Source organism: Pteropus alecto, unplaced genomic scaffold, assembly GCF_000325575.1.
Source record: "Pteropus alecto unplaced genomic scaffold, ASM32557v1 scaffold59, whole genome shotgun sequence".
Lineage (NCBI taxonomy): Eukaryota > Metazoa > Chordata > Mammalia > Chiroptera > Pteropodidae > Pteropus > Pteropus alecto.
In genome coordinates this window covers 4709986-4719384 of record NW_006443292.1, presented here as the reverse complement: position 1 = coordinate 4719384, position 9399 = coordinate 4709986, and the positions used below count along the sequence as shown (strand labels likewise).

Here is a 9399-nt window from a genome sequence, read left to right as displayed (position 1 = left end):
AATACCGCATAGGTGAAGGTGATGATTACAGTGTATATTATAACGGTGGGAAAGCTGAGAATAATATATATGTCAACAGGTCATGTTTATAGTTATGATATCCAGCAATTAAAAATTATGAAAATGCCATAAAGGGAGAAAATATTCATGATATAACACCTTTTGAAAGAAGAGACGATCCCAGTATATATATACATTGTGATCACGATTGTGTAAGTACACGTAAGGAAATATGCAAAAATAGAAAGTCATTAGGGTAAGAGAGTGAAATTATGGATGCAGTTGTCTTATTTACATCTTTATGACCCTTTTTTGGAAATCTTTCTTTTCTTAATTACTAGGTCGTCTCAGGTTCGGTTCACGATTCCATTCGGTTTAAGGCATGCGTTAGGAGCGTTATTTACTTTAAAAAATACCCAATAACGATGAGCATAAACAACATAAAGAAAGAAAGTCAGGGCCCTATCATTGTCACCCAGTTTGTCTAACACGTGGTCCACCCCAAGCGGACGCAGCGGGTGGCAAACGTGTGAGCGCTGCGTCAAACAGAGCCAAGCCGGAGTCCCGGCTCGGACCTTTCTCTGTCGAGTTGCCCGTTGACCCTCAGTTGCTACGTCTGTGCAATGGGGAAGAGGTGGGCAGGGCAGAAGTGGGTTTGGCGAGTGTGAACTCCTAATAAAAAAACAGCTTTCCTTTAATTTTTAATTTTTTTAAAAAATAAGGTTTTGGCGTGTCTGAGCTTCTGCTCTTTGAGAGGGTGTGAGGCATAAAGTCTCGCTCCCTCATGCTTCCCCTTTCTAGAAAGACAGCGAGAGCTCAGTCGTCAAGCTAAGCCGCTTCTCCGGGTGTTGGAAGACAACATCGTTAACCTCTAAGAGGATATTTCAACTTCTAAGTCATTTGCTGATTTCAGACTAGGTATGTATGTATTCTGGGGAATAAGCTTCCATCTTGGCTGTATTTATGTATAATATTAACGTCCACCGAGTAAAGTGTAAGTTTGCCAGAGTCTGTCTTCAAACACGCAGGCCATTGTGTGTCATTGTTCCCGAAAGCACACTGGCAACGGAAGTGACGGAAAGATGCTCCATCATAAATAACTTTGAAACTAAGAATTTAGCTGAAACGTGGAAGATGTGTATGCACAAATCGAAACGACCCAATCCGGAATTAAGCAAACCTGGCGGGAGACGGCTTGCAGCTCGGAGGTTTGAAAGGTGGCCCTTTCTGATTGTTATCTGTTGCCGATTATCTGGTTCTGAAAGAAAAAGGCTACGCGCTCACGCCACTTAGGACCACGTTAATCTCCTCACAGAAAGCCTAGCAGCAAACCCAGCAGAGGCAGCTCTGGCTGGAGAATTTCAGTTTTTGCTTTATCTCTGTTTTCCATCTGGCCTGTCAGGCTCGTCACATACCTGCAGCCTACAGGCTGGAAATCAGGGTAATTTTCACCTATTCTTACGTTATTGTGTAGGATGCTCAGAGATTCGGAGAATGAGCCATGGCTTTGTGTACAAAGATCAGAGTAATTTGCAAGCTTTGCTGAGGGACAAGTTCTAATAAAGGGACTTTTGAGCTGGAGTCTGTCAACGCCAGTGGGGATTGGCACGACGTCAAGCTCTACGATTATTATCAATAGCTTAAGCATCAGTGGGCAGAGAGAAAGGCAGTGGGCATGTGGAGCAGGAAAGCTTTCAGCTTATGATTGGCTTAATACTAGATTATTATTATTATTATTTTTAATTAAGAAGAGAAATGTCCTTCTGTCCCGAATTCCGAGTTGAGGTCCCCTCTTCGGGGAAGTCATTATTGATTGCCCAGCTTATGTGGGTGTAAATATTTCAGAGGTTCGCAAAACATGGTTGTCCCTGACCTCCACCGAGGGGAGCGGCCTCTTATGTGCACCTGCCTATTGCTGTTCTGCTTATCTATGTGTTTTGTAGATTATTCCTTCACTGTGTAATGTCTAACTCTCACGTTTTCCTACGATGCACTTTTTAATCTGCTCATCGATCTTACGAGGTGAGGACAATTATTAAGCCCATTTTACAGGTGTGGGAACAAAGGCATGGAGAATGACATGTCTTGCCCGAGGCCACCAGACCGAGGGTCCCAGCCCAGGATTCTGACCCCAGAACCTGTGTGTGACTGCTACTGATGATGCCTAGAGCCACCTCGTTCCTTAGAAACAACTACGATTACGTAATACTTGAGAGATACAATGGAATATATAAGGAATATGTAGTAGTAAGAACGGTGGAAAAACCTAGAGCCTTGAACCCACGCACCGAGCTCAGAACCAGATCCCGCCAAAATCCGCAGGGGTTCCTGTCCACTCTCTTCCTTTATAAAAATCATTTTACTCCATATATAATGCTCTCTAAACCATTTCTCATTTAGTTTTGCTATTTTTTTTTTGTCCTTTGTAAAAATGGTGTCATAGTTCCTCATTCATTTACACAGCTGTGTTGTATTCCATTGTCTAGATGTATCGTGAGTTATCGAACCAGGCTCCTAACTGATGGACATTCAGGTTGTCTGGATCAAATATTGTCGCTGTGAATTTCTTTCAACGTGTGTCCTCGCACACCTCCGTGAGTACAATGAAGGGGAAAAAAATCCTATGTCAACTGAGTCAAACAGTAGATGTTGCCAAATTTACCTCCCGAGGAGGTGCACCTTTCATGGCTGATGAGTGACGGTCCCACTAGCTCACACAAGTGTGCAAAATCAAACTTATTTATAATTGCCAGTTCAAAAAATAAAAGCGTCATACTTTTTCAATTAAGTTTATTTAATTGTGATTAAGGTGGGGTGGCCATTTATGCTCCCTTCTATGTGAAAACAGCCTTGCTTATTTCTCTGTTAATTGTCTTTTCTTATTGAATCTCAACAGAACATAGCATATTATGGAAATCGGCCCCTTGTCTATGACAAATATTTGCCCCCAGAGTGTCATTTATTTTTTGACTCTGTTTATGATCATTTTTCCTAAACAGAATAGTGTGGTGAGATTCATAACTCTTATTATGTCAGGGTGTTATGTTTTGTGTAGAGAGGCCTTCTGAATACTCAGGATATTTACTTATTATATGTCATATATAATAATTACTTTATATCTTCTTATGTTATACTATAATTTTTTTTTGAGTTATTGTGGTAAAAACACTTAACAGGAGATTTACCCTTTTAAGAGATTTTTAAGTGTACCACACAGTATTGCTATCGACAGGGACAATGTAGTTGAGCAGATTTCTAGAACTTATTCATCTTATACAAGTGAAATTTTATACAGGTTCATTAGCAACTCTCATGTTCCCCTCCCCGCAGCCCCTAGCGACCACCGTTCTGCTCTTTGCTTCTGTGAGTTTGACTATTTTAGATCTTTCCGAATAAATGGAATTATACTATATTTGTCCTTTGCTGAGTGGTTTGTTTCCCTCAGCATAATGTTTTCCAGGTTCATCTATATCGTTGCATACTGCAAAATTTCTTTCTTTTTATGGCTGGATAATATTCTATTATACGTATATACCACATTTTCTTTATCCACTCATCCAAGAGTATTTTTTAAAAATGTTCCTGGACATGGTTCCATAGTGTAGCGGTGAGCACATCTGCTTTACACGCAGAAGGTCCTGGGTTCGCACCCCAGTGGAGCCACGGTCCATGGTCTTCGGCCATGTCACCCTGAACAAGCCCGATGTCTGATCTCGGAAGCTAAGCAGGGTTGGGCCTGGTTAGTACTTGGATGGCAGACCACCTAGGAAGATCAGGTGCCATAGGCATAAATAATAATAATAATAAATAAAATAAAAATAAATGTTTCTGAGTTTTATTCTAATATTTTGGCAGATCCATCTTCTGTATTATTCCTTGGTAGAACCCTCCCCACTTCCAGCATGCAGACGCAGGCAGCACCATATCTGAGTCTCCATCCACCTGGCTGTCACTGCTCACCCCACCCTCGTGATTCCCTGAGACCCGCCCCTCCCAACCTGCAGGCCCACCCAAGCCGCCTCCAGTGGATTTTCCACACAAATGGCCTGTCTTGGCTCATGCTGCACATTTTCCTAAAATCTCTTAAAGGTTCACAAAACCCAAACTAGCAGCATCTGGCCTCAGTGTGCCCTGTACCTCCTGCCAAGCAGCCCCAAGCCCAGCAATAGAGGCAGCCGACCTTGGTTCATGGCTTGGCTTCTCAAGGCATCTCTAAGTCCAGCGTAGGTGGTAACCATCTGTGGATGGCTTGGTGACTCTTGCCAGGTGGCCCCAGGCAAGGCACAGGCTGAGGCTGAACTTGGTCTGTGCTGGGACCCCTCCAAAAAGGCCCTGGGGCCAGCATGCTTAGTGGCTGGCTTTGACCCGAGCTAGAGCACCACTCAGGGCTTTGTCTGAGGACTACACACCCAAAGGGCAGTCTAGGCAGAAACCAGAGCCCAGCTTAAGTGAATCCTGCTCTGTAGGGTCAGCCCCTCACCGGCCAGTCCTCACAGCCAGTCAGCCTGAGGGTCGATCCCTCCCAATGACGTGCAAACAGCAACCAAGGCTCAACTACAACGGGAAGACACACACAACCCATAAAGGGGCACACCTGGAGCACCCAGCTCAGGTGACCAGGGAAGACTGCATCACTGGGCCTCACAGGACACCTACTGCATAAGGCCACTCTACTAAGATCGGGAGACATAGCAGCCCTACCTAACACATAGAAACTAGCACAGGAAGTCAGCAAAAATGGGGAGACAAAGAAACAAGCCCCAAACAATAGAACAGAAGAAAGCTCGAGATAAACAACTAAACAAAGTAGAGACAAGCAATCTACCGGATGTGGAGTTCGAAACACCAGTTATAAGGATGCTCAATGAACCTAGGGGAAGAGTAGGGGAACTCAGTGAGAATTTTAACAAAAGAGATAGGAAACATAAAAATGGAGGTCGAAAACATAAAAGACAACCAGTCAGAAATGAATACAAGAACTGAAATGAAGAATACATTAGAGGGAATCAACAGTAGATTAGATGAAGCAAAGGATCAAATCGGTGATTTAGGAGATAAGGTAGCAGAAAATAATCAGAACAGCAGCAAGAAAAAAATCCAAAAAAGTGAGGATAGTTTAAGGAGCCTTTGGGAGCACATCAAGTGTACCAACACTCACATCATAGGGGTCCCAGAAGGAGAAGAGAGAGAGCAAGGAATTGAAAACATTTGAAGAAATAATGTTTGAAAACCTCCCTAACCTGGTGAAGGAAATAGACATACAAGCCCAGGAAGCACAGAGAGTCGCAAATAAGATGAACCCAAACAGATCCACACCAAGACACATCCTAATTAACATGGCAAAGGTTAAAGACAGAGAATCTTAAAAGCAGCAGGAGAAAAGTAGTTAGGTACCTACGAGGGAGCTCCCATAAGACTGTCAGCTGATTTCTCAACAGAAGGGAGTGATGTAAAATATTCGAAGTGACGAAAAGCAAGGACCTATAACCAAGATTGTTCTACACAGCGAAGCTATCATTTATAATCAAAGGACAGATATAGAGCCTCCCAGACAGGAAAAAGCTAAAGGAGTTCATCACCACCAAGCCAGTATTACAGGAAATGTTGGAGGGACTTCTTTAAGAAGAAGAAGAAAAGAGGAAAAAAGATTAAATATGTGAATAATAAATAAAATGGCAATAACTACATATTTATCAACAAGTAGTTCAAATGAAAAAAGATTAAATGCCCCAATCAAAAGACAGGGTGGCTGAATGGATAAGAAAACGATACCCTTAAATATGTTGCTTATACTTCAGATTGAGAGATACGCGCAGACTGAAAAAGTAAAAAAAAATGGAAAAAGATATTTCACGAAAATGGAAATGAAAAAAATCTGGGGTAGTAATAGTTCTAAAAGACAAAACAGACTGTAAAACAAAAGGCTGTAACAAGAGACAAAAGAAGGACCCAGTAACCCCACTTCTGGGCGTTTAACCAAAGAAATCCAAAACACTACTTCGGAGGGACATACGCATCCATATGTTCATTGCAGCATTATTTACAATAGCCAAGATATAAAGGCAGCCTGGATGTCCATCAATAGATGAATGGATAAAGAAGAGGTGGCCCATGTATACAATGGAATATTACTCAGCCATAAAAAAATTAGAAAGAATAAAGTCTTGCCATTTGCAACAGCATGGATGGACCTAAAAGGTATTGAGGTGCCTGGAGTAAGTCAAAGACAAATGCCATATGATTTCACTTCCATGTGGGATCCAAAGAGCAAAATAAACAAACAAACAAAATAGAAACAAGCTCAGATACAGAGAACATTTTGAGGGTTTCCAGATGGGAGGGGATGGTGGGGTGGGTGAAAAGTGGGAGGGATTAAGAAATACATATCGGGATTTGAATAGTCACGAGGATGTAAGATGTAGCATAGGAAATATAATCAATAATCACATAGGAAATATAGTCCATAATATTATAATAACTATGTATGGTGTCAGATGGGTACTAGATTTATCAGGATGATCACTTCATAAGTTTTATAAATGTCTAATAACTATGTCGTACACTTGAATCTAATATACTATTGTATGCCAACTATAATTGAAAAAAATTTTTAAATCATTTTAATTTTTTGAAAAAGTTTTGGTTAAATGGAACGAGATAAAGATCTCCATGTTATTTTTTGCAAATTGCTACTCTGGTGCCCCAACTCCGCTTTTGAATCATCTACCCTTTTATCTACTGATCAAAAGATCCGATGTCACATTCCCATATGCATTTGGCATGTTTCAGAATTCATTATACGGTTTCATTGACATTTTTGTCTGTTAGTGCACAAAAACCAAACTTTAGCTTGACAGTATTTTCACATGTGGTAGGTCAGTTCCTCTCTTACTGCTCTTGAGTTTTAACAATTTTTCTAAAAATAATCAAATGTTTTTTTATTTATTTTCTGTATGAATTTAGCACCAGCACGTGTACTCAGGTAAAAAGAGAGAGAGATCGGTAGTATTTTGATTGAGGTCATATAAATTTTAGGAAATTACCATATTTATGACCATATCACTGAGGTTTTTTTACCCAATAATAAAGTAGTTTTTCCCATTTTAAAGTCTTTTATGGTCATCGGTATTTATAAAGGTTTTTTTTTTTAAGAATTGTATAATTTTTCTAAAGTATTGTCCCACATGTTCTCCCTCTCTTTTTTTAAAACTGTTTATTTTTATTATGTTTTCTAATGAGTCGTTGCTTGCACATAATAAAGCTACAATTTATTGTAGAATTTTGTCACCAATCATCCTACAAAATGCCTTTAATGTTTATAATAGTTTTTCAGTTGATGCTTGTGTGTGTGTGTGTGTGTATGCTTGAGGCATCTGCAAATAATCAAAAATTTACTTCCTTCCCAATTTTTATGCATTTTGCTTGTCTTGTCTAATTATTTGACTAGTAATTCCAGTACAATTTTGCACGGTTGTAGTAATTTTGAGCATCATTGTCTCTTTCCTGATTTCAATAGAAATACTTGCAATGTTTTCTCATTATGCAAAATGCTGCCGCATGTGTGTAAAATCATGGCAAGTGCCTGTTTCTATTTCATAAAAATATTAAAATGAATTATGAATTATGTCTATGTTAATAAGTGCCTTTTCTAAAGCTCTGAATAAATTAACTTAGTTTTTCTCCTTTGACTTATTCTGTGCTATATATATATATTTTAATTTTAATTTTTCAATTACAGCTGACATTCCATATTATTTTATATTAGTTTCAGGTGTATAGTACAATGGTTAGACATTTATATAATTTATGAAGCGATCCGCCTGATTAGTCTAGTACCCACCTGGCACTATACATAGTTATTACAATATGAGGACTATATTCCTTATGCTATACTCCACATCCCCGTGACTATTTTTAACTACTAATTTGTACTTCTTAATCCTTTCACATCTTCCTCCACCCTCCTCCAAACCCCTCCCCTCCGGCAATCACCAGTTTGTTCTCTGTATCTGCGAGTCTGTTTCTGTTTTGTTTGTTCATTTATTTTGTTCCTTAGATTCCACATATAAGTGAAATCACATGGCTTTTGTCTCTCTCTGTCTGACTTATTTCACTCAGCATAGTATCCTCTAAGGCCACCACGTCATTGCAAATGGTAAGATTTACTTTTTCATGGCTGAGTAATATTCCAGATATAATTGATTTTTAGGTATTTTACATAGTTATTGCTATTTTATTATTCACATTTATGTTCTTTTCCCCATCTCCGGCCCCCTTCCCTTTCTTCTTCTTAAAGAAGTCCCTTCGACCTTTCTTGTAATACTGGCTTGGTTGGTGGTCAATTCCTTTGGCTTCTTCCTGTCTAGGAAGCTCTTTATTTCACCTTTAATTTTAATTTATAGCCTTGCTGGGCAGAGTAGCCTTGGTTGTAGGTCCCTGATTCCTTTCACTTTGAGTATTTTATGCCAGTCTCTTCTGGCCTGCACAGTTTCTGTGGAGAAAGCAGCTGACAGTCTTATGGGCGCTCCCTTGTAAATAACTAGCTGCCTTTCTCTTGCTGCTCTTAGGATTCTCTCTTTGTCTTTAGCCTTTGCCATGTTAGTTATGATGTGCTTTTGTGTGAGTCTGTTTGGAATCACCTTGTTTGGGACTCTGCTTTCTGGACATGTGTGTCTATTTATTTCAGCGGGTGAGGGAAGTTTTCGGTCATTATTTTTTTCACATAGGTTCTCAATCCCTTGCGCTCTCTCTTCTCCTTCTGGTGCCCATATGATGCGAATTTGTTTTCCTTGATGTTGTCCCAGAGGCCCCTTACATTCTGACTTGTTTAATTTTTTTCTCGTTGCTGTTCTGATTGGGTATTTTCTGCTACCTTCTCTGCCAAATCATGAATTTCAACCTCTGCTTAATCCAAAGTACTGTTCATTTTTTTTCTAGTTATTTTCATTTCTTTTATTGCATTCTTCATTTCTGACTGGTTCTTTTGTATGGTTTCTATCTCCATTTTTATGCTTACTATCTATTTGCTGAAGTTCTCGTTGAGATTATTTATTCCTCCCCTAAGTTCCTTGAGCATCTTCATAAGAAATGTCTTGAACTATGTGTCTTGTAGGTAGCTTGTCTCCTTTTCATTTAGTCCTTTTTCTGGAGTTTTCTCCTTTTCCTTCATTTGGGACACATTTCTTTGTTTTTACATTTTGGCTGCCTCTCTATGTTTGTTTCTCTGTATTAAGTAGATCGGCTACATCTCATAGTCTAAGTCAGGTGGCCTTATGTAGTAGGTGTCCTGTGTGGTCCAGTGGCGCAATCCGCCTGATTACCTGTGCCAGTTGTTCAAGGAATGTTCCTTGTGTGGGTTGTGTGTCCTCTTCTGTTGTAGTTGAGCCTTGATTGCTGTTG

General features: G+C 39.8%; 1 pseudogene; it reads left to right on the top strand.

The window, feature by feature from the left end:
• The first annotated feature begins 3672 nt into the window (after positions 1-3672).
• On the top strand, positions 3673-3788 carry LOC112472821 (annotated as a pseudogene).
• Positions 3789-9399: the final 5611 nt, after the last annotated feature.